The sequence below is a fragment of the Equus przewalskii genome, chromosome 4 (genome assembly GCF_037783145.1).
Source record: "Equus przewalskii isolate Varuska chromosome 4, EquPr2, whole genome shotgun sequence".
In the NCBI taxonomy this organism is placed as follows: domain Eukaryota; kingdom Metazoa; phylum Chordata; class Mammalia; order Perissodactyla; family Equidae; genus Equus; species Equus przewalskii.
Window position 1 is genome coordinate 47208315 of NC_091834.1, and position 25345 is coordinate 47233659.

The following is a 25345-nucleotide window of genomic DNA, read 5'->3' on the forward strand; positions in this document are numbered from 1 at the left end:
TCCCCTGACCTTTTATATTCTTCATCCTACTTGAGGGGTGAGGTTCTAAGGAGAAAGGAGACGGTAACTCGAAAGATAATGGAAAGGGGCTATTTGTGTCTTTCAGATATGATATATGGCCACTTGAAATTCATACTTGTATTTCCTTAGTAGCGTACATATGCTAAAGACAAAAGCATTGCAAAATGGTAACTATATTCTCCTTATAACATTGAATTGGAAATATGAAATATTGAGAGACTCTACTAATATAAATGAGAATCCGAAAGAAATAATTGAACTTATTTACAAAATTGAGTTGAGTTTCCTCTTTGATTATGCTTGAACATCCCTATTAAAATAAAGTTTCACTTAAATTGTTTGAAAATTTACATAAGAGCAATAATTCCTAGTACATTTTTAATATAAATTCATGTATTTTCCCAAAGAATATGTCATGAATAATCTGACAGGACCAAAGAGTGCCTGACCATTTCTTATTCGTCAAGAACTCGTATCATATACTTTTGATATTGACTGATTTGGAAATTTCAATACATGTAAATTTTCTATTTTTATTTGCTTCATTTTTATACTAATGCTTGAAAAACACTAATTTATACAGAAAATACTGTTATATCAATAGGGTTGAATTTGCCAGTCAAAAACTTTTAAGGTTATAGCCTTTACCTGGGAATTGCCATTAATAGATGACAATCCTAAAAAAAGCTGGCAAGAGTCAGCTTACTTTGTTATCCAGTTAATATTATGATGTAATTATCTAAGAAAAACATTCATAACATATTTCTGTATCTTAATAATTATTAGTGAATGGGACATAGCATGCATTCAACATATGATTGTTGGAAGAATGTATAAATAAATTAATAAGTAACAGATTGTATATAAATATAAATTAATGCTATAATTTTCTTTCTGTGACAGAAGCTTAGATCATTCATCATCGGATCACTCAGGTCTCACCACGGCATCAAGAGGCCTCAGCAGAATGAATTCACCGAATGAAGCAGATTTGGTGCTATTTGCTCTCAGGGAGTGGAAAGTGGTTGAAAAAAAATTATTCTGGTCAAATCTTGTTAGAAATTCCAAGTCCTCTTGGCAAAAAGTGGTTCTGAGACACATTTAATGGACTAGAAAATCTTTATTCTATACATCAAGATATTTTTGAGGTAAAAATTTCCCTATTATTCTTCCAAAGTGGGGATAAAATTTCTAGGGCAATAGCTCTACCCTATGTCAAAAGTAATTTAGGTTAAGGATAGGCAAACTATGGTTTGCAGGCCAAAACAGGCCCGTTTTTGTACAGTCTGTATATTTGCAATTGATGTGGTGACAGGGAACACTAACTTTGAATCCCAGTTATGCAAAATGTTATTCCTGCAAAACAGAAATCTAGTCTTCTCACTAGTAAATATGTATTATGAAAAAAGCACTCAATTAATATCATATTTTTAATGTTATCAGTAAAAATATGTGGAAATTTGTTTTCTTTCTTATTACGTAATAATCTACATAATATAATTCATTTTGCATCTTGACCTGCAAAGTCTAAGTATTTACTACTTGGCCTTTACAGAAAAAGTATGCCACCACCCTGTTCCAGAGTGTTGCATTGCTCTCTAAAGATCATAACATATCTCCATTGCTAATTTGGCTGATACAACATCTTTGGGCCTTTATCTTTTCTCCTTCCCCTCACCATTTATTTAACTATCGTATTGGTCTACAGCTGCATATGGAGCAGCCAAGGCTAACGTTTTTATAGTTTCTAATGACTTATTTATTTCTAAACCTGGACAAGAAACTCTGTGTCTACTATTTGGTTTTAGAAAAACTGTAAGCAAACTCTGTGACCTGATTACATGACACAAAGATTGAGCACACCACCTCAGAGCCACATGACTAAGGACAATAGGAGTCCAATGACACAAGCAAAAAGACAGAGGAGAATCTAGACACAGCTGTATGCTGAGTAAAAGAAAAAAAAAACGTAAGCACTCATAAGTTCAGTTCATTTCTTTTTGTCTTAAATAGCAAAAAATAACCTTTTTTCATTTAATTCATAGTAGTATCTAGAAATCAGTGATAGAAAAGAAGATCAATTAGGTCATTTAGTTCCTTTCCAAGTTTCCAATTTTCTCATTCAGCATAATAACTTTGGCCTGTCCAAATTTAAGTGACTGAAGAGATGGGTTTGCACAACTTAACTTGGGAGATATTTCTAAATCAAATTCCTCTGTACCAAAGCATCATTAAAGACTTTGCTATTAGAATTATACTAAATTGTTCTCTGCTTAATTGCATCTCATTTGTCCTTTTTTCCCCTTAGCGACCCAAAGCAAACTTTTTTCTTTGACTAGGCTTATTTTAGACCAGCTAGTCCACATATATTATTGATAAAGAATATATCATTAATGGTTTCAGTTTATCACTTGTATTGTTACTTAAATATTCGCGTTCCTTTGCTCCAACTACAGTAGAAAGGAGACCTTTTGTAATAAAAATTACCACATTTTATAGGAACATTTCTTAGATTCAACAAGGACTGCAGTGGCTTATGTACAACTTTTCTCGCTTTATTTATCAACACATCGAACCGTGAATACCCATATAACTTGCTATAATATGTGCACTTTCTTCCTGCTATCTATTTCCCCATCAATGCTCATATTTTGATTTTCTGAAACCTCAATCACATTAAGCTTTTCTTTTTCTGCAGTAAAGTATGGCTCCCATACCCCTCATTGATTAAGTCTAACTCAAGAAATTCTGAGGATGCTGGGTTCAACAGCATATTGTTCTCTTCTTCCTGCCCAATTGATGGATATCCTGTAACACAATCTTGAATCCAAAAATGAGCTGATTAAAGAAGTATTAAGAAAATCCATATATACGACTAAGTCAATCCATCAGTGTTTTGCTCAGTAGGGTCAACTTTTTCTGTATGTAGAAAATACCACTGCCAGGAGATAGCAATGAACTACGACCTCTGAGAGTGTTGCAACAGGAACTAACGACAAGGAAACATTTGCTATTAGAGCAAATAGACTCCTAATCAACATATTATTGATCCTTCATTTTTGTCAAGGTCATTTTGTGCTCTAAAAAATGATCCCACAGTAAGGCTTTAATAGGAAAAGTGGACTAATTTGATTTAAAGAGTAAATGCTATTAATTATGAAAGACAGTCAATAAAAAGCTTGTTCTTCCAAACATAAAGGCAAATCTTCCAGTGCCTTTGATTTATGGTAATGAACACAATGATGAACTATTTTCTCTAGTATCTCTTACTCACTCTCACTCAATTTTTGCTCTTTTTCTTGCTCACACATTAGAAAAATTCTTTTCTTTAAAGAATCTTTGTAATTCAAGGAAAATTTTAGTTCAAGATATTTCTTCATAATTTTATTCCTATGCTTTTTATTTTCAAGAGATTATACAACTTCTTGACATTATTTCTGAAATAAGTTTAAGAAAAAGAAAAAATCCCATTTTATAAAGATCTAGGTACAAATTTTAAAATATCTTATTATAAATTCTTGATATCCAAACTTAGCATATAGTAATGAGATTTAAACAAAAATTTTAGCCTCTGAAATCCAGATAAGTAAAAACACTTTAGAAAACAAACTGCTATGTCTAAATAATATCTCACCATATGTACAAATATGTACCTTACCATATGTATAAATATGTACAAATACCAAAAATGCAATATTTTATATTCTGGGATCTATTAAAATCCTTTCTATGCTCAATTAATTTATTATTTACATTATTTTACCTGAAAGAAACCAACAAATAAATTATTTAGCTGATTACAAAATAAACTCAGTGAATTCAAGAAAAGTAAAATGCTTGAGCCCCTATGCATAACCTATTGAACCACTGGTTTCTTCAAGAAAAAGGGTAAATATTTTTCCCCTAAAAATGACTTCATTGTAAGCAATGCAAGCTACTCTATATATCACTTTAATAACATACAATTTCTTGGTTATAAAATATGCATTTGAAGAACTGCCTTCAATATAAGTTTTCCCATCATGAGTCATCAATATGTGAATTGAAGTTTGTTCTTCTGGACTGTAATTATGTGGCTGTGTCAATGGAGAATGGTAGAGCAGGTCAATCTTGTGTGTCTATGAGAATGCTATTTTTTTCTTTTTATGAAAGAGCAAGTTTATTGATTAGGAAATAATATATTTTAAATATAATAACTGGATATAAATAAATGCGAACTTCTAAGTCTAGTTTGCTGGCAAACTGCTACATGAGAAATCTCAATATTATTCTAAAGTTTACCGAAGATTTATTTATTTGAAAGAAACAATTTGTGCCAAGGTGAAAATACAACAGTATATCTTGTAGGAAACAAGAGGCATAGAAGTCTAGCTTTGCATGGTGATTAAATGATCAAAACCTTACATAGAACAAATATTTTAGGCCATTTATTTAAATTATGAAAAGATTATATTTAAAAAAATAACATATGACTTATTACTGGAGTCCTATTAATTATGGATTCATAGGCATTATTAGGTAAACCTTATATGGTGGGGTTTAACGTACAGATGATACTCAAGCTTAACACAAAGCAGGAAGATCCCCAGCTTTATCTGGCTATAGACCAAAAAGCTGTTATGAGGTTTTGTTTGTTGATGGGGCTTCTTCAAATAGCATAACATACAACAACACTGATGACATGTTGATCAAAGCAGATAGCATATTTAAACACAATCAGTATTATATTTTAAGAAATGCTATAATCACTGCATTTTAAAGTGCTTCCAGTTACATTTCATAGTAGGGTGACCATATGCTTCAATTCGTACCCAGTTCTCCCATAACCGAAGCTATCACGCTGTGCAAATATCTATCAAATTGATATGTAATAAGCCTCTAAAGACCAGGGCCAGAATGAAAATATACAGGTTTTTCACTGAATAAAAGAAGCAGAATATATTGCCTTATTCTTCACATCTGACTGATTCAGAGGAGGGCAAATTCCAAACTCGGAACTGGGTTGAAAAGTTGTCTACTAATTAATTTCCAAGCTTTTATTACAAAAATCATGTTATATGGAAATATTGAAGGGATGAAATGTTCTGGACAAGGAACTTTTCAAGCTTTCTCAGATAGTTTTTTATTTAGTTACACAAACTGGGGCATGGAAATCTCTCGAAGAATTATGTGTCTCTTACACTTGTTACCTAGGTAGACAGGACATGATTTAAACTTTCTTGACAACAGAAGATTACATTATTTGCACTAATATTTGTCATCTAGTATATGAAGAGCTGAAGTTACAAACGTTGTTTTTACTGCTGCTGGACTGAATAGGGGAGAGGAGCTGTCAGTGCACTGAGCTGTGGATGTCTGCTGCCCTCAGACTATTTAACTACAGAGGTGGCCTACTTTGAAAACACAGACTATTTAGGGAGGTATAGAAATATGAGTGCATACTTACACCCCTTTCCACTGCCCAGTCATTAGAAATATTCTATGAATGTCTCCTCAGGTTCTATTGTGCTTAGTTAGCTCTCCTTTTCTCCTTTTAAGGTAGCAATGATCACCTCCATTTATGCTTTCCACAAGTTTTGGAGTCCAGAACCACTGTGTCTGTCTACCAACAAAGCTGCTTTGCCTATTTTGCCTCTTCATTAGTGATTTTCTTCAGCATTACAGTCTCATTCACCACTTCTGTCACTACCATTGACTTGCATCATCACCGCCATGATCCAGTGGACCCTTCTTTGCTGTGTGTTCTCTCTTTTCATTATGGATTTTCACTTTTGTGGTTATGTTTTGTTTAATGTTACTTCTCCTCTGCTTCTTATCTATCATGTGAAAAAAGTGGCTTGTTCTTGTCAGCTAATCAGAGTATTTGCTGTTTGGCTGCTTTCTTATAGCAAGTGTAATCTTTGGGTCTTACACTTTTTTTAAATAAATTAATTGTTTCTGGGTGCCCCCAAATTAGCTTTTGTGTTCAAGGAATTGTGAGCCTTCTTTTGTGTTTATGTTCTTTCAAGATGAATGGGAGTGCAAGAAGTCTGATTTTAGATAGTCAAAATTTTACTGCAATCTCTGAACACTTAGCATTGATATAAAACATTGGATTCACTTCAAAGAATGCTTTGTACATGGGAGAAAACGTGACATAGGCACCATAAATGCTCACCTACTGCAACTACCTAAATATCTACTTTGATCTCAGCCTCATTAATGATTTTGATCAATGATAATGACCAGTTGAAAAGATTAAAGATGGAAAAAATGAAGAAATGCCAAGTTTTAGAGTGCTCATTGTGAAACATTATGCTAAACCACATTTACCAACAAATAAATAGTCTCCTATGTTTCCTATGAGCTGAGGCCTTGAAAATGTCCTTGTGAATTCAAAATGACCAATTTGGAAAATAGAAAGATACCTTGTAATGGACACCACTATGATTGGTATATAGCACTAAAGGTATAATTCATTCAAAAGGCTGAGTAAATGACAATCAGTGCTTTCAGAACAATTTCATATTATGATTTTGACAAATTTACACTGTCATTTTGAAAATGAATGGTGAGGCAAAGCTACAACTACTTTTATAAAAAAGAAAAACTAACTTGCAGGTATGAAGGCAAAATCTTGGACTCTGTTTTTATTAACATTTGTGTCTTTTAAAATGAGCAAATCATCTGCAGAAGTAAAGAATTTAGTAGTAATTTATCTCTGATGAGTTAGAATGACGGTGGAGCCAGAAGAGTGGTTAAAAACACAGCATGGGAATGGAATTAGCGTGAGCAGTGGTTGACGTTTATCTAGAGTCATCTATGAAGTAATGTGAGCTCAGATTCTAACTCATGGTCTGTGATTGAAAAAATGCAGGAACAAAAGTGAAGCAAGGTATTGGCCTGCAAAAGCCCATGATTTTGAAAGCCTTTGAGGTTTTCAACTTGGTTGTCAGTGGTGGGCCCAGTCTGATGCTAGGGAAGAAGATCTAGGCGCTACTTGAGTGCAACTTCAGCAAGTCGTCTTGAGATGAGATATGCCTGCCTGCAAATCCTGTAGATCTGGGAATCCTACTCACATTTACGCCTGGTGAACATGGAGGAAAGGTGTGGTGAATTAGTAAGAAATTTGGAATCAAGAGATATAAGCCTATGATTTGCTGTGTAACTTACTCAACATGCAAATCTGAATTAATCTTTTAACTTCTCTAAGCTTCATTTCCTCACTGGGAAGATGGGGGTACCATTATTATTATCATTACCATTATTATTCCTAAAACAAAAGTGGTCTCAAGCTTTTGGGAATATACTAAGAATATATTTCAAAGCACTTTCCTACGTAAAACAATATGAGTATCTATTATTACAAATAAGAAAGAATAATTACATATCCAAAAGCTTTTTGGATATGGATCCAATTATGGGAAAAAAGCAAATTTGCCATCTCCACCTGAGTGTTCAGTTCTTCAGTTATTAGCTGTAGCTCTATTTAGTGCCATAAACCTAAACTAATTACACAAAAGTATTTAATTTATCTGATATTAGTTAAATTCAGAATAATTATATTTTGCCATCAACATTTAAGATTACTCCTAGTACCTTCAATTCTGTAAAAAGATATTTCTATAATAGAAACAAAGATGAAAATTTAGAACCCATAGTGAACCATATCACAACCTTTAACTAATTCTATAGCCAAGCACAAGGGTTTGAGAAAAAAGTGAATCAATTACCATGTGGGGAGATTGTCTTATATATTTACTTCCATAAAAAAGTGACGTTTGATTTTGGCCCGAGAAAAAAGCAAAGTTAGAGTTGATTGTGCTTTAAGTGAGGCAGACTATGGGATGACATCCAAATTATGTGTTTCTAGAACGGCAAAGAAAATCTACTTCAACAGGGTGTTCTTTGAAAAAGCCATTTCTCTTGAAGTTCTCAAAAGGACACAGAACAGGGGACAGACTATTCTGAAGCCTTTGAATCTAATAAAATTTTTTTAAACCACCCCCCATAGACAGCCAGATTTTTTCCCTTTGGATAAGAGAGATACATGAAGACATTAACAAAAATTTTAGATTATTAATTAAACCACTATGAATTTTGGCAAGAACAATAGAATTTCTTTTCAAAGTATTTTAAGGGAAGTTCTACAGAAGTACTTAACAAACTATCAAAAACAAAAAAAAAAGCATTTGTACACTGAAGTGTGTATAAAAATAGTTTTCTAAAAATCCATTTTGAAGTACCATATAAATCTCTTCAATTAAATTGTGAGTCTCAAATGAAAACACCCTTTATGGTCTCCCTTAGAGCCAGGACCAAGATTTGACTTCCTTCCGACTCTCAGTGATGCCAAACGTAATGCATATTCAGCAAATAGTCAGAATAGCCCACAAGTTTCTTTGCATTATGTTTAATAATTTGTGACTCCTAGAGAAATTAAGCAGTGATTCCTTAGAGAAATGTCCCAACTAATCCAATCAAAATTCAAGTATTCCAGGGCTCCTTTGCTGTTTCTACACTGGCCAAGTTCAAGCATATACTCTGGCATTTGGACAAACACTGGTGCCTGTAAGAAAGCACCATATTCCCCAGAGATCTGGCAAGTAACAGACTTCATCTTGCCAGTGTAGAAATAGCATTAGAGCAAGACTAATTGCTGGAAAGCCTGTTCAGAAAGATTTGTCATTCAGGATGGTAAAAATAATCCCACTTTTCAGAGTACATTCAAACTTCTTTTTTTTAATTTCCAGTATTTAATAGAGATCAAAACATTTCCATTTCCACAAGTGAATGCATTTTACGTAATACAGCTATTTCCTTTGATTTGAGTTCAAGCAGGGAAGCTACAACGAAAAAAAAATTCTGTCTAGACGTACCATGTTTGTTTCTTGTGTAAGATGAAATTTATTAAGCCTGAAATGTGGCTTAAGGAAGTATTCATGTGTTCCATAAATATCTTATTGAAAAGTAGGAATGCCAAGAGGGAGAGACCGCTTAGATATACACTTCAAAGTACAGTAGAGTATAGGCAGGTTAGAAGCAATGATGGGTCTAGAGATTTATAGTGAAGAGAGAGTTTCGGGGAACCTGTGTGCCAAGCAATCCTTGACTGCTTCCCAGCTCAGTTCGCTGCCCTGTACTAGATGTGATGTCTTCTTACTCACAAAAATTACCACCAAATATGCCTGCTTACAGCAGTAGCAGCCAGCACCCCTTGTGACCTTAGTACCCTTATTCTGCTGGTGACAATATCTCTAACAAAATCCATTGCCTCTGATTATTTTAACTTCTGGTTCAAGCTTCTACATTTTAAAAGAATGTTCTCTCCAGAGTTACATAATCAAAATGGCTTCCACTGTGCAAGGCCAAATTGCCACAGTCTTATCTAAACAAAGTCCAGATTAAGCCAATTTTTTCACTCTCAACCATTACTGGTAATGGGAACATAATTGTTGGATTTCCAGCATCTAGTTTCCTTATCTACCATCCCATGAGCCCAGGCAAGCATATCTGTGATTTGTAACACAAGAGAGCCAACCTAACCACAGTAAATAAAAGAGAAACATGTTATGATGTTAAGCCATGTGCATTGCTTGGCATTCATTCAGTTCACTGTAGCTGAAAAAATAACTGTGAGGCTCCATATCCCATTAACATAGCGTTAATTATTGTCATTGTCTCATCAGTGGTTTGTTTATGACAGCTCTGGCTGACAGGAATAGTGGGATGTTCTGTCAAGGCCATCACCTGATGAGAGTTTTATTGGCAAAAGATCTTTTTTTCCTTTACTCAACTACGTTAGGGGAATCAGTGCTTCATTAACTCCAAACATAATCGCTTACATTAGGCCAGTTTTTAAATGCTTCAAACAATTGGTGTAATAGTCCCTTTCTGGCATTATAGTTAACCAATTCACTCTCTAAAAGTAAGAGAAAGTCTTCAATCTTTCTCAGCTCAAAAGAATTCCACACAAAGGCAGTGAATGAGAAATACTGCCTCACTGGGAGAGACTTTTTAAACAATAATAAGATTTTCAGTTCCCTTATCTACAACCCCTGTGAATAAGAGTGGTTCCACAGGGGGGAAAATCTATGTCAAGGGAAAAAAAAAATCACAATAATTTGTATACACACGCACACATCTAATCAACTAATATGAATCATTGCACTTTTTCTTTTAGGATGTGAGAAAAAGACTTTTAAATCTCCCTCAGTGGGAGGAGTACTTCAGATTCTGTACCAGGGACTGATAATTATCACTCTTTCTGTAATTCTCTCTCTCTTTCTAGATATAGATACAGATTAAGATTATACGAGAGAAGTAGGTCTATTTCATCTCTTGTATGATTTTAGTGTTCATCATTTTTATTTTTTAAATTTAATTTGATTTAATTATTTTTGAGGAAAATTAGCCCTGAGCTAACATCTGCTGCCAATCCTCCTTTTTCTTTTTATGCTGAGGAAGAGTGGCTCTGAGCTAACATCCATGCCCACCTTCTTCTGTTTTATATGGGGACGCCTGCCACAGCATGGCTTGACAAGTGGTGTGTAGGTCCACGCCCAGGATCTGAACCGGTGAACCCTGGGCTGCCAAAGAGGAACATGCAAACTTAACCACTATGCCACCAGGCCAGCCCCTAGTGTTCATTTTTCAAAATTAAAAAGAATACAGTATCATTCTTACTATCAAAATTGTCACAGTTTACCTATTTCTATAAGGCAAAATATTTCAAGATAAATTAAAGTTGCTTATAGTTTCAAATTCATAGAACAATGCTAATTTAACGATAAAGATGACAGTCCTACTCACATCAAATGATGCCTAATTTTAATTCCAAGCACATATTTTCTTCCTAACATTTTTTTTCTTATTGATTGTTAATAAAATTCTTTATGACATTGGACGTGGACTTCAATCTACAATTTAAGAATTATGTTTATAATGATTCTGCTTCCTCATTTGTGTCATTAAAGTCAAATTTGCTGCCCTGCTTAACTTGCAATACTTTTGTGACAATATGAAATTTATGACTATGACAGTGTATAAAAATAGTTATAAAATGTGAGATATTATTATCCGTAGCACAGACGTAGGCCATGAGTAGATACAGTAAACGTGATGGCTAATTTTATGTGTTAACTTGGCTAGTCTATGATGCCCAATTGTTTGGTCAAACATCAATCTACATGCTGCTGTGAAGGTGTTTTTTAGATGTGATTAAATTTAAATCAGTAGACTTTGAATAAAGCAGATAACCCCCCACAATTTGGGTGGGCCTCCTCCAATCACTCGAAGGCCTTAAGAAAAGAGACAGAGATCCCTGTAGAGGAAGGAATTCTGCTCTGCAGATTGCAACACAGAAATTGTGCCTGAGTTTCTAGCCCTTAGATTCATGACTGCAATACCAACTTTAGCCAATATTTCCAGCCCGCCAGCTTGCCCTGTGGATTTCAGATGTGACAGTCCCCACAATCCAATCGCATGAGCCAATTCCTTAAAATAAATTTCTCTCTTTATATATGTAACTGTATGTGTATATTTGAAATGTGTTTTAAATATATATGTTTATATGTATTTTAAATACTTATATTATATATGTATATAATATATGTGTACATCCATCTTTTTAGTTCTGTTTCTCTGGAGAACTCTAATACAATAAGTGTTTTGGGGAAGAAATTATATACATTTACATACTCCTCTTGTAAATTGAATTCAGAATCTCTCCCTTAATAACAAAATGTTTGACATTCTGGAGTAAGGTCTCTCATTATGTCATAATTATTTTCTGCTCCTAGAGAGAGTACATTTCTGCCAATAGATATCACCTCCTCCTTCCTCGAGCCTTATGCAAGCATGAAAGTAATTAATTCTCATGCTTACTTGAGTTTGGTTTGGCTTTGGCACAGCATGCTTTCCCTAGCAAACCATAATTGATTCTGAATAATTGATCAGCGACGAACATTCAATTTTCTTTATCTTCTCTTCCTCTCATTCTCCTATGATATATGTTTTCATTGGGGAACCATTTTCCACTTTAAAAAAAAGCCCCAAATGCAAGGCCTTTTAGTGATCAATTCAATTTACGCTGCTTTCTGCCAATTCACATCAACTCCAATGTGACTCCTCTTGGAGAACTCTTAGGAAACGCTAATTAGTGTCCCATAGTATCCATTAGTTTTTAATAAGGAAGTAAACTTCTCATGTAAAGACCTTGGAAACTATTTACATATGACTGCTTTGCCATCTATCTAACCAGCACACTGACTTCCTTTTTTCAAATATCCTTCGATAAGGATGGTTACTGAAACCATTAAACCCTACATGAATCACGGAATCTGGCAGGATAAAGACATCTAAAATCAGGACCTGTGATACTCATCTAGGCTTTGTTAATTTGTCTAATGCTTATGTTCTTTACTTTTCTCTTATGTGAAGGTAAACCTACCTTATAAGAGCATCCCACTTATTGAATTATTACAATTCCTTAGCCACTAGAAGGAAACTATGTTCTAAGATAGAAGTGAAAGATTCCTTGAAGAAGGTAGTTTTCAGAAAGTCCATACATTTTACACTGTCAGAGAGAAATGGGCAGCTTTTTGGCCAAAGGCATGCTGAGTGTAATATGCAAAACTGATTTAGAAAGGTTGAATATCTACTTTCCCCTTATTGTCAAACACTGATAGTAGATCAAAGGTAAGAGTAGAGTAGGTTAAAAACTGTTGGATGCTGATATAAGATGCATCACATGTACTCTTGGATATCTCCATTTAACCTACTTTTCTTCAGATGCAATGCCCTTCCTTCTTCCTCAAACTTCTGAACCAAGAATGTTACCATTACTTTCTCTTTATGGAATGCCATGCTATGTCACTCACACCTTTCTAATCTGCTGGAACCAAACATTTAAAAGGGCAAATCCACAAATGGTCGTTTTTTTCATTGTTTATTCTCCCTAAAAGCAAATTAGCATGTACACGCAACTGCTCACTCTGCTATAAATGATTCCTCAGATCAAATGATAATTCAATCCTGGTGTGTGAAATTAACATTTACTGGGTAGTCGCTATGTGCCAGAAACTGAGCCCAGTGAGAGAAAGAGAGCTGCAGCTTTATTTCCTAACAAAACTTCCCAATGCAGTGGTCTCTATTCACTTTTTTGATTACCTCATTCCACATTCTCACTCAATCCCATCGCTTCATTCTTCTCCAATACACCAGAAGTGCTCTTTTCTGCTCTGCTCTTATCTTACTCTGCCTTCACCAGAATTTATTGTTCTTGAATCACTCTTTCCTGTCCATGTCTATAAATCTATACTTCCTTGCTTTTCCTTTTACTTTGCTGGCTGCTTTTCCTCAGTCTCCTTTTTTGCTCCCCCTTCTCACTTCAACCATTAAATGCTGGTGTGACCCAAACATCAGTTGAACGCTCTGTGCCCACATTCTCTCCCTGGAGAGTCTGTGAATAATCTGATATAGCTCTGAGGTTGAAAGCCCCGCATAGAACTTGATTGTTTCCAGATTGATATCTAAAGTCCCAAATTCCAGCGGGTTACTTGATATCACCATTTAGATCTCATATCTAATGTATCTAAGCCCAAATTCTTGATTTCCACATTCTAAATCAATTCCAGCCCAGTTTCTTAAAACTGGTGATCATATTCATTACTGCACACTTGGATAGCTATGACATTATATATGCAAGAAAATAAAGGAGAAAAATTCTCTTACAAAGCCTTGTCAGTATCTTTGTTTTAGATGACATTTTTAAAAACAAATTTAGGTGAAGAGCATAAATTAGGGAATCACAAAAATGTGTTTTTACAGATACCACCATTTCTTAGCTTTTTAATAAATTACTTATTCTTACGACTTCTGAAATAACTCATGAGAAGCTACTTAATCTCTATACTTAATCTCAGTGTCCTCACCTGTTAAATTTGGGTAATAATAGTCATTATAGCACTGACTTGTACTAAGAAGTAAATAAGATGGGCTTCCTAAAGTCCATAATCAGATTTTATTCATTCATTTGTTCTTTGACTCATTCAAGAAATACATAAGTCTAATATGTCCCATTCTAGATGTTGAGGATAGAGAGATAATTAAGGCGGACAAGGCTTCAGCCATCATGGAGCTACAATCTAGTTGGAGAAGAAAGTCAACATGCAAGTAAAGCAATAATCATGTAAGTTGTACAGACTGTGACAGATGGAATGAAAGTACTTGGGATGAGACCTAAAGGAGAAGGAGCTCTCCACGCAAAGAGTGAGAAAAAGCCATTCCACATCAGAGGCACTAAAAGAAAACAACAAAGCAACTATGACTGGAGGAGCTTGGTGTCTTTTAGGAAGAGATGCAACTCCAAACTGGGGCTGGTAAGTCAATACAAGATTAGCAAGAGCAGGAAGCCACTGCTACCTCTATAACCTGCAGGGACAAAAAGGGGACATGGTATGACCAGAGCCCAGGGGAACAGTCACCCAGCATAAGATGGACTCCTAGGTGGTCTGGCCAAGGAAAGCTGGAGCAAATGAGGAGATACAGCCACTACTACAGGGGCTGGCCCGGAGAGAGAGAAGGACAGAGTTTTAAAATTCGCTTTCACCCTTTTCTCCATTATCCCATTATCAATGTTCGTCTCCATTATTGATGACTTTCAGTGGCTGAACAAAATCATATACCAGATGACACAACTGCCTAGCAAATGCAGCCTAAGAATTTGGCCCCTTACCTACCAGTAGAAAAAGCAAAGGACAGGGAATTGATCTGAGAGCAAATTGGTTCCGAACTAGCAGAAGCTCCTTCAGGTCATTAAGGGTTATCTCCTTTCATATTTTGGGCAAAGAACTCCACTGTTGAGGAAAAGGGGATGGATTTGCAACTGTTATATTTTTTAGGGATATAAAGAAAAATACTGCCTTGTCCTGACATAAGGAAAAGGGAAATTCAGACAAAAGATTTGGGTCTATGGGTTGGTATACTCTTAGTCAAGATCACACTTACAGGCCCTATTTGGTTGACTTCCAGAAAGATGGCTGTGTATGGGAAACCAGAAAGAAAAGAAATTTTTATGGGGACACTATTTCTTTAAAAAAAAAAAAGCTCTTAGGATGACGAGGACTAGCCCACTTTGGGACTGTCTACACCTGGAGATCTTGGAAAAGCACAGAGAGAAACTTCTAGAAGATCCTAAACTTTCTGCTATTAAGCTAAGTGACATTTTGAACAATTAATTTGTCTGATATATGACCATAATTTCACCTGATTTTGTGGAGTTATTCAAATTATAGTTTTCCAAAGTGCTATTAGTAGTCTGGATGAAGGAGTAAAAAGATAAATTGTGGGCTTGATCTATGTTTGGGGTTTTCAGGGAAGATACAGCCAATGAAAGAGGAACAGATTTGTTGAGGATATAATCAAGGGAATAACTACGGATTCTGTACTGAGCAGAAAATTTAGTTCAAGATGTTGTTGATGGTTATGGGAGAAAACGCAGAGGTCAAGTACATGAGGTCTCTATGATGTCAAAGAACAAGTTAGAAGGAGTGAGAGAGCTAAAAGGATATAAAATATGTCAGAGAGTGAGGCAATGATACATTCTAGTGTATGAATAAGACAGGGAGTAGATGAACAGAATGGAAATGGTAGTTTGTCTAGTTCATGAGTTCCAGAAACTACAATCTTAGGGCAGTAAAAAGTTGCCCAAATTGATTTAGAATTTATCCTGAATTTCTTCATTCAATGTATCAAGTGTTTATAATATCTATTAATCAGTTTTGCTGATTAACAAAGAATTTCAAAATCTCACTGGTTTATAATAACAGATATTTTGTCTTATCCCCATGGTTCTTCAGTTTGACCGTATTCACCTGATCCAGGCTGGGCTCACCTGGGCTACTCTGCTCCAAATTGCTGATGTAGGGGTCTTTGCTCCAGTATTTGGAAAAGAAGCTGCCTGGGCATGCTCTTCTCATTTGGTGACAGGAGCACAAGAGGCACACCTAACCATACAAAAAAATTAAAGCCTCAACTCAATTCATGCATGCTAAAATTCTACTGGCCAAAATAAACTACATGACTCGAATGGAAATTAAGGAGCTGGGGAAAAATACTCCACCTTTTCTAATGCATTGTACTACAAAATCTTATGGCAAAATCTGTGGTTAAAGACAGAGAGTAAAGAATTCAAATGATGATGCAATAAGAATGAAGACAAATGCCATAACTCAGGTAGCTCTATGGTCCTTTGGTACTATCGGGAAACGATTGGGAGGTCAACAGACACCAACAACAAGAGAGAGAGAATAAATAGATTTAGGTATTAAACTTCACAGATTGCCCCCTCCCCTCCCCAAGAGAAGAGAAGAGTAATAGTCTGGATAGGACAGTAGGGCAGTGTAAGAATAGAAGCTCCCATCCCTTCTGCATGGAGGTGGCGCACAGCTAACTTTGGGTTAACTTTCTTTGTGTTTTCCTCAGCAGTGTATAAACAGTTTATGATCAATAACATAACTTATTGGAAAGTATGGGTATTGACACGGATAGACGTTAGAGGCAAGAGAATCACCAACTCTAAAATAGTTTTGTATTAAACACAAACTCCAACAACTCTGGAAGACATCACTTTTAAATTCTTGGAGTGCATATTGAGAATTATTAATCATCAGGAGCTAACACTGTGTAACACATACTCTATTTAAGAAGAAAGAACATATTTTAGCAAAGTCACTTGTGAAGAAAAAGATCTGGTGGTTCTTGACAAAGTAAGCACATCCCTCTCCCAGAGTTTGGGGATTAGTTACTCAGTTACAGTTTTGGTCTCTGAAGGCATAACAGTTGGAGTAACCACGATTGGGACTTTGTAGAGCTTGACATTAATAACTCCAGGGGCCAGACGCGTCCAGGGACAGGTTAATTATCACGGAAGTACCCAGGGTTTTTATCTTTGGTGGAGTAGGTACAGAAATAAAGAAACTTTTCAAATCAATAAGCAAACAATTACATGTTTATTTACCACTACATGAACAGTATAGGGAATGTGGAAGGATTATAAGATTCATTTTCACAGAGTACAGCAGAGTAAAACCGACCACTTTACCAAAGTTCCCAGGCTTTGGGGTGAACAGGAACTGTTTGGATAATTTATTCCATTGAGGTGAGGGCCGAATACCTTTAAGAAGTACACTTAATAACCTTCCAAATTCATGGAACAATTGTCGTTTCTCACTTATTTTATAACCCTATTCTTCCAGTTAACTGATTTTTTTAATTTTAAAAAATTTCATATTTTCTTGTTCATTATTGCAGTAGTTATTGGATTTCAACAAGCAAATTGTTGATAGATCAATTCACAAAACTCCTGTCCATACTCAAATCTCTTAGATATTCTTCCATTAATTTTTCTTACCTTTTAAACACATCAAGGCTGTTAATACCAATAGCATGTACTCTTTTTTTTTAATAATCTTCTTTCAGCAGTAGCTTTTAACATTTTTTAAAATTTATAATATAGCTGTATCTTTTTACAAAATCTGGTTCTGGGTAACTTTCTATTCTGTTTGCTCCAAATTCATCTCATGTGTACGTTCATTCTATTTCCCATACCTCTGCTATTCTTATCTCTAAGACATTTTTATTCAGTAAGACACATCTAAAATAGATTTCATCTATATTCACTTATATAACCAACCAGAATTGTGCTTTATATTTCCAAGCATACTTCTTTCAAGAATTATTTAACCTTTATCCATCATTAAAATGTTTTCAAAAGTCAAATCTCAAATATGGTAAAAGCTTGTGACTTTGAATTATTTGGCTATACAAAGAGTTTAAGTGACTGCAACGCTAAAAGTACACACAAAATTCACATACATACCCCATAAACAAAATTTAAAAGAAATTGACAAAATAGCAAAATATTTGCAGTATAGATCTTCCTCAATTTGCTATGGGGTTATGTCCCAATAAATCCATTGTAAGTTGAACATATCATAAATTGAAAATGCATTTAATACACCTAACCTACCCAATATCATAGCTTAGATTAGCCCACCTTAACTGTGCTCAGAACACTCACATTAGTTTACAGTTGGGCAAAATCATCTAGCATGAAGCCTATTTTATAATAAAGTGTTGAGTGCCTCATGTAATTCATTGAATAATGTATTCTGAAAGAGGAAAACAGAATGGTTGTGTGGGTGCGGAATGGTTGTAAGTGTATCGGTTGTTCACCCTCGTGATCATGTGGCTGACTGCGATCTGCTTCCCTGCATCGTGACAGAATATCATACTGCATAGTGCTAGCCTGGGAAAAGGTCAAAATTCAAAATTCGAAATACAATTTCTACTGAACGTGTATCACTTTTGCGCCATTGTAAAGTTGAAAAATCGTAACTCGAACCATCATAAGTCAGGGACCATCTGTATTTGAAGTACACAGTTAATGTCCTTAATGCAGAAGGAGCTCTGATGAATCAATTCTATTAAAAAATTATACCAATAAAGATGGTAAAAGATAAGACTAGACAGCTCACAGAAAAATACAAATGTATTGAAGCTTACTTGTATTCAAACATGTAATAATGTATTAAAAACGAATTCCTATATCTTTAAATGGCAAAAATATTTTTCCTTAGTAACAATAATAGTAATAATAAGATGGCATAGATATAGAAGTATAGAGCATAGAATAATATAAAATATTGGAGGGCATTTGACAATAAACATAAAGAAATTTAAAATGACCATCGTCTATTATTAAGTCTTTTTGTAATCAGATAGTCTAGGGCTCAAATTGTTGGTCTGCCACTTGCTTGCTATATAATCTTGGTGACTTACTTTGTGCTCTGAATCTTAGCTTACCTCTCTGTATAACAGGGATCATAACAGCCATCTTACAGGGTGGAAGGAAAATAAACAATATAATATACATGTAGATTTAGTACATTTTCTGGTAAATGATAATTGCTCTTCAGATGAAAACTAGTTGTATCTCATCATTCTCTTTTACCTCCTTATTTTCCTCTGGAACTAATTATAGATATCAACAAAGCTTAATATACAAAGATGTTAACCAAGTTATTGTCTCTAACAGTAAAATAAGAGGGCACTGATTTAACACATCTTGTCACATTTGTACAGTGGAATAATACGTGGCCATTTAAACACTATAATGGAAAAAATAATGGAATTATTTAGTAAAAATAGTCAGCCCATATTGAACAACAAAAAAATCAGATTGTATAAAAATACGTGTTTTATTATCATAATTTGGTTAACATGTGTGTATGGGGGTATGTGAAAAGGCAAGTATTTATGTGTGTAGGTCACATGTGAGCAAATGTGATATGTATGCATGTATAATGGTGTGTATGTATGTGTAAGTACAAAGAAAGACCAGAAGTCTATAAACATTCATTTATTCAAAAACCTGATGAATTTCTGCAATAAAGCAGTTACCATACTAACTTCTGGTGATAAAATTCTCAGAAAAGACAAACACAAACACAAACTTGTATAGCAAAGAATATATTAGGGAGACAGATATTATTAGAATAATCTCACAAATCGATTTCAAATTATAACTGGAATAATGCTACAAAGGGAAGATGCATGTAACGGGGCATTGAAGTCTAAAAGGAAGTCAGATTCAAATCAGGCTTCCTACTAAATACACAATTGAACTGAAATCAGAAGGAAAAGCAGGAGACACACAGTAAACATTGGAGGAAAGATAGCTTAGTGAACACAGGTGGACAGGAGCAAAGGAATTGGGGTAGTTTTAATAGGTGAGCATGGTACCCAGTGAGGCTGGAGAATCAGGTGGGTGAAAGATCCCGCAGGGTTTGTAAGGCATTACTAAGGAGATTTAGGGAGTTGGTCATACAGGTGAAGCGATCAGCGATCTGTGCAAAAAATATCACTCTGGCTACACACTGAAGGTGAGCAAAAGTCAGTGAAGACAACTGTGAAGTTATTTGAGTGACGCAAGTGAGAGATTACAGGAGGCTGCCTTAGGAAAGAGTTGGTAGAAAGGGAATGAAATGATGGATCTAGGCGCTACTAAGGAGGCAAAACTAAAATGATATAGCAATGGATTTGATATGGAGAGTACAATGTGCAGACAATAATAATATCTACTTCATGTGGTTATGAGAATTAAAAAACAATAAGTCATTTAAGCACTCAGTACAGGTCCAGGAACAGAAAGGAACTGATATTGACTGAGAAGGAGCTGATAAAGGCAGTTTATAGGACCCTGACTTGCATAATGAGATGGAGAGTGTTGGCATGCATGAGATGGGAAATTTTGGAACAGCATCAAGTTTCAAGGAAAAAATCATAAATTCAGTTTTACATGTCTTAACCTTGAATTACCTTCAAAATCTGCAAAAGGAGAAGCCAATGAGATAGTTGGATAAATTAGCCTGGATCAGAGGAGAGCTCTGGATTATATATAAAATTTAGGAGTTGCATATGGCGTCAATAAAGCTAAAGGTAAAAGGGCCTAGTAATGAGTCTTGAGCTATCCCAGTAAAGGAGATTAATCCTGAAGGGGAGATAGCAGGAGTGGCCAGAGATATGGTATCATGGAAACCAAGTGAAAAAAAGTGTTTCAAGAAGTATCCAACTGTGATGAATTCTACAGAGAGTTCATGTAAGATGTAGTTAAGAGAAGTCTCACTGAGGGAAGTGAGACGGAGGTTATTGGTGTCTACGGCAAGTGATGGATGTGTAGACACGACTGGATCAGACCTGAGTACTGAAAATAGAAAACATAGAAAACGTCTTCAGTATTTGGGCTATAAAGAGGAGGGGCAATAAAGGGTCTTAACTAGAAAGGCATGAGCGAGGAAATGAAAGTAGAATTTGTTTTTCAATGGGAGAGATTTGAGCACATTAATAGTAGAGATCTGCTCTTAGAAGTTAAAGACTGAATCTAGATTAAGCCTTTTTTCTTCAATATTTTTTTAAAACTCTTTATTTTCAACAATGTTCGTATTGTTTTTAATAGTTTGTACATATTTTAAGTTTATAGGGTTACAATCTCTCACAGGTACTCAAGAAGAAGAAAGAGTAAATAGATCCTAGTAAAAGGTGGAAAGTTTCAATATATAGCAATAAAAGGATGAAGTAGATGAATTAGAAACTAAAGTATATCCTTTCAAAATGTCTAGAGCTTGGAAAGGGAAAACTTATTGTAAGAACTGGGATGGGCCAGGTCAGAGATAGGTGAGTACAAGAAATGTGGAGGGGTTAAGCAAAGTTTACTCTCTGAAAGAGGAATAGAGCATGTTTTGGGAAGATTTAAAGATGTATTTGAATAACTAAAAATAAAAAAGAGATGAAAAGAATCCCATGATATTAAGAAGGCCATTTCAGCATTATGTGACATACAAATTGTTCTGGAGATGGTCTGACTGAAAGAGCCCTTCCCTAGAAGTCAAGGACAAGGGTTTCCTCTAGTCCCCACCAATAATAAAGAAGGGTACCTCGGATAAGTCATTTAATTAATCCAGGCTTTAGTTTTGGAATATGTGTAATTAAGAATTTCCCTATATTATCTGTAAGTCTCTGACAACACTAAAATTCTTTATTTCTGTTACCAAAAGAAGAGGAAAGATAAGCTGCAAGAAAAAAAAAAAAACATTGATACAACCTTAAGTATCTGTATAGCATGATATTATCAGAACTTTTTATTGTAAATCCCCATGTAAATGCGGATAAAAGCCCCATGCATTCTTTGACTTAATTCTAAATAGGTTGGCAGGGGTGTGAAGGACATTCTCCAGCCTGAGGGATGTGTGAAGTGCACTTAACATTTTTGACAAGCTGAGTCATTTGACATTACTCCCTGTGTCACTTATCCATTACAATCCTATCTCTTGGGCACATAATTTTTAACTACATAAAATTTAAAAACTCTGAATAAGGCAGCTAGTCATTTTGAGGCGTTTTGTTGTGATCTATGTTCACACAAAGAAAAAAAATCTACAATAGAGTATCAGTAGAGAAGAATTTTAAAAGTTAAAACGTATTTCTAGAAATAAACATACTAAAATAAGCATATAAAACAATCAATAGATGACATATTTTATATAAAGTGATTATATGTAAACAGATTTCCTTTTTGTTGTACTTTCTAGTGAATATTAAAATTGGTTTGGCTTTCTGCATCAAATCAATGGTTAACTTTGAGTCAAATGATATTCACATATTTTTAAATAGGGTTTTGCTTTGATTTCATTATATTTAAATGGATAAAATTCTATGGTGTTTCTTCTCAGCTGTATTTTATAGAATATGGATAACTTCTGAAATTTTGGAAGATAAGAGGAATCTATTTCGCTTATTAACCTTTGTTTCAACTTCGTAAAATACATAGTGTTGTAAAATATATACTGTTTAAAAATATATACTTTTAAAATTTCTTTACATTATGGATCAGGACCAGAATCTTACTCTTGGCCTCACATCCTTTCTTGAAGAGTTTAAAATAGTTCATGACTATAGCTCCAAGTAAATTTACTCAACATTTTCTTTGTCAGGTGACCCACTCAAGACTTTATGAAGTTGCAACCCATGTCACCAATTTTTTTTTTACTTTTTTATTTTCAAACTATACATTTATCCTGCTAAGAATGCTAGGAAGTGATTAAAAATAAACTTCAGTAAAGCTATTTTCTCTGGAATTTTGGATGAGTCAGATGGTTTGAATAGCTGAGCCTTCTGGATAATTGAGGGCATGTAATATTCAGCAACAAAGGAGAGAAAGAAAACAAACATTTTTTTTACCAAGTTTGGATGAGAAGCTTCTTGAATATTTTATGTACTCATTTGGTAATTCTAGAAAAATCGGGGAGTTACAAACGTAAGTAAACTTGGGCTTGCTTATGCTGGGTCATCATTTGCTTAGGAACGAATGCAGCTTTCTGCAGCACACTGCTGTTTGTAGGACTTGGTAGATCTCTGTCTCTGCTTCAAGTAGCTTCAGATTATAATGCTTCTAGAATTTTCCCTGAAATATATTTAGATTATATGTAGATATACAATTATAAATAACAATCCATAAAATGTTATATATCTATTTATATACACCTTTCCATTTCTCTCTCTCTCTCTCTTTTTTTTTTTTTTTGGTGAAGAAGATTGCCACTGAGCTAACATCTGTGCCAATCTTCCTCTATTTTATGTGGGATGCCGCCACAGTGTGGCTTGACAAGTGGTGCTAGGTCTGTGGCCAGGATCCAAACCTGCAAACCCCGGGCTGCTGAAGCAGAGCATGCAAATTATACCACTACACCACCAGGCTGGCCCCTTATGTACACCTTTTCTCTGTGGCAGGGTGTATAATATCAATTCCCTCTAATTAAAATAATAAAGCATGCAATGTAAAGTGAAGTAGTGTCTGGCACATAAGAACTACTCTACATGTTAGTTATCATTACTGTTATTAAATAACTTGCAGAAAGCCTGACATTTTATACAAATCCCTTTTTTTTTTTAATGCTATCATTCTGCTGTAAAAATAAATAAACAATTTTGAATTATGTTGAAAAATGGATTAGGTCTGGAGTCAAAGACCTGTATTTAATCCTGGATATGTTATGTAATAGCTGTGTTAATTTCATTAGCATTGTTACCCCTCTGAGCTTTTTTGTCTTGATATCAAGTAGAAACAATAATATTTACCTCACAGACTTATCAGCAATAAATCAAAAATCAATGTGATAAAATTATGTGAAGTGGCCTATCACATAGAAGGCATTCAAGACGTTAGTTGAACCTGAAATCAGGAAATAAGATTGCTTCTTGAAATATAAACATTAGTAAACATTCACAATACCCCAGACCATACCTTCTGCATAGCTCATCACAGAGACAGGATCCACTTCCATTAAGAGCCTCATCATTGATGATGATTATTTTAATTGAGAGAGTAGAGGTGGGAGAATATTAGAATCTTTACTCTGGGGCAGGAGAATGTCTGTGCTATTTAAAAAGCCTGTTACACAATTATAATAAATTATTTTACTTGAAAAAGTAAATTCGTTATATTTAATAAAGTATACACAAAATAAACATCTGTAAAATTCTCTCTCTAAAGGTAAAAGGAAAAGAGAGTGAGAAAGCAGCCTAAGTGAACTCTACAGTTAATATGAAAAATAACGTATTTATTAGTTCAGAACATATAGAAAATGTGAATAAAGTTATATTGTAATCAAACTGTAGTAGGAGTACATATGTAAAGACCTTCCAAAATATTTTTTTATCTAATTCTCATCAATTATAAAACTGTTGAAGTTTTGGAGATACAACATTTGAGTTTTGCACAAGCTTGACTCGTTCTTTTTTGGCTTTTAGTTACAATGAAGGAAATTGTGATGTGCAATCATGTGTTGATACTTGCTATGTGGCTAAAGACAATGTGAAAAAATGTAATTTTTCAGGTCTTGGCAATCATCACTAAATTTGATGTTCTCTTTGAAACTGTGTTGAAATTATTCAAAGTAAAGGAATTTAATTTGCAAAAAATATTGGAGTGGTGCTGATGGTGCTCCAGTGAAGCTGAATGAAACTACAAGCAGGAAAATTGCTCACTAACAATTGAGTTAGATTTAGGCACCTAATTAGCTCTAAAAAATGGCCCTTTCCTTATCAAGATATAAAGTATATATATAAAGTATATAGATTTCAGTTTCAATTCATTTGCCAGTATAACTCGTAGAAAATCCCTGGGGAAGATGTGGGTAAACTGTTTCTCTGTTTACTATAAATTTAGTGCGCAGATCTTTGGGCTCTCCACCCCATTTACGTCAATATAGCTTTAGGAATCTGCTTTTTTCCTTCTATATTTCTGAACTGAAAAATGAATCAACACAGTAGATTTGAATGTGAAAGTGACTGCACTGTCCTTAATCTTCTACCCCATCCATGATATGAGCGCAGAAGCCTCAGTTCACCTGGAAATCCTTAAAGACATCGACCATTGCATTCAGTTTCATTTACCTTGAACTTGAAATTTAAGTTTCAACTATGTATGGATGAGATGTTGATTTATTTCAATTCAAATATTAGCTAACTAAACCCTTATCTAGCTGATGAGAAAGAAACAAATTGCTCATCCTTTACAGATGTATATGCTCATCTTAATTTTTAAAATAATTTCTTGGAATTCAATGTTTAGTCATTGAAAAGTCCCATAGTATTTTGGAAAAGTTAATGCAAAGGACTGCAATGCTCAAAGGATTTTAAATGGTCCAGCCTTGTAACTGCCATGTACTGGCTGTTTGACCATAAGCAAATGACTTTCATCAATCACTAACCAGATAAATAAATA

General features: G+C 34.6%; 1 protein-coding gene across 9 annotated transcripts in view; it reads right to left on the bottom strand.

Annotated features, from left to right (window-relative positions):
* The window catches only part of DGKB (diacylglycerol kinase beta), a 675150-nt gene that overhangs the window by 201914 nt on the left and 447891 nt on the right, over positions 1 to 25345 (bottom strand). The gene's annotated exons all lie outside the window — the stretch shown is intronic.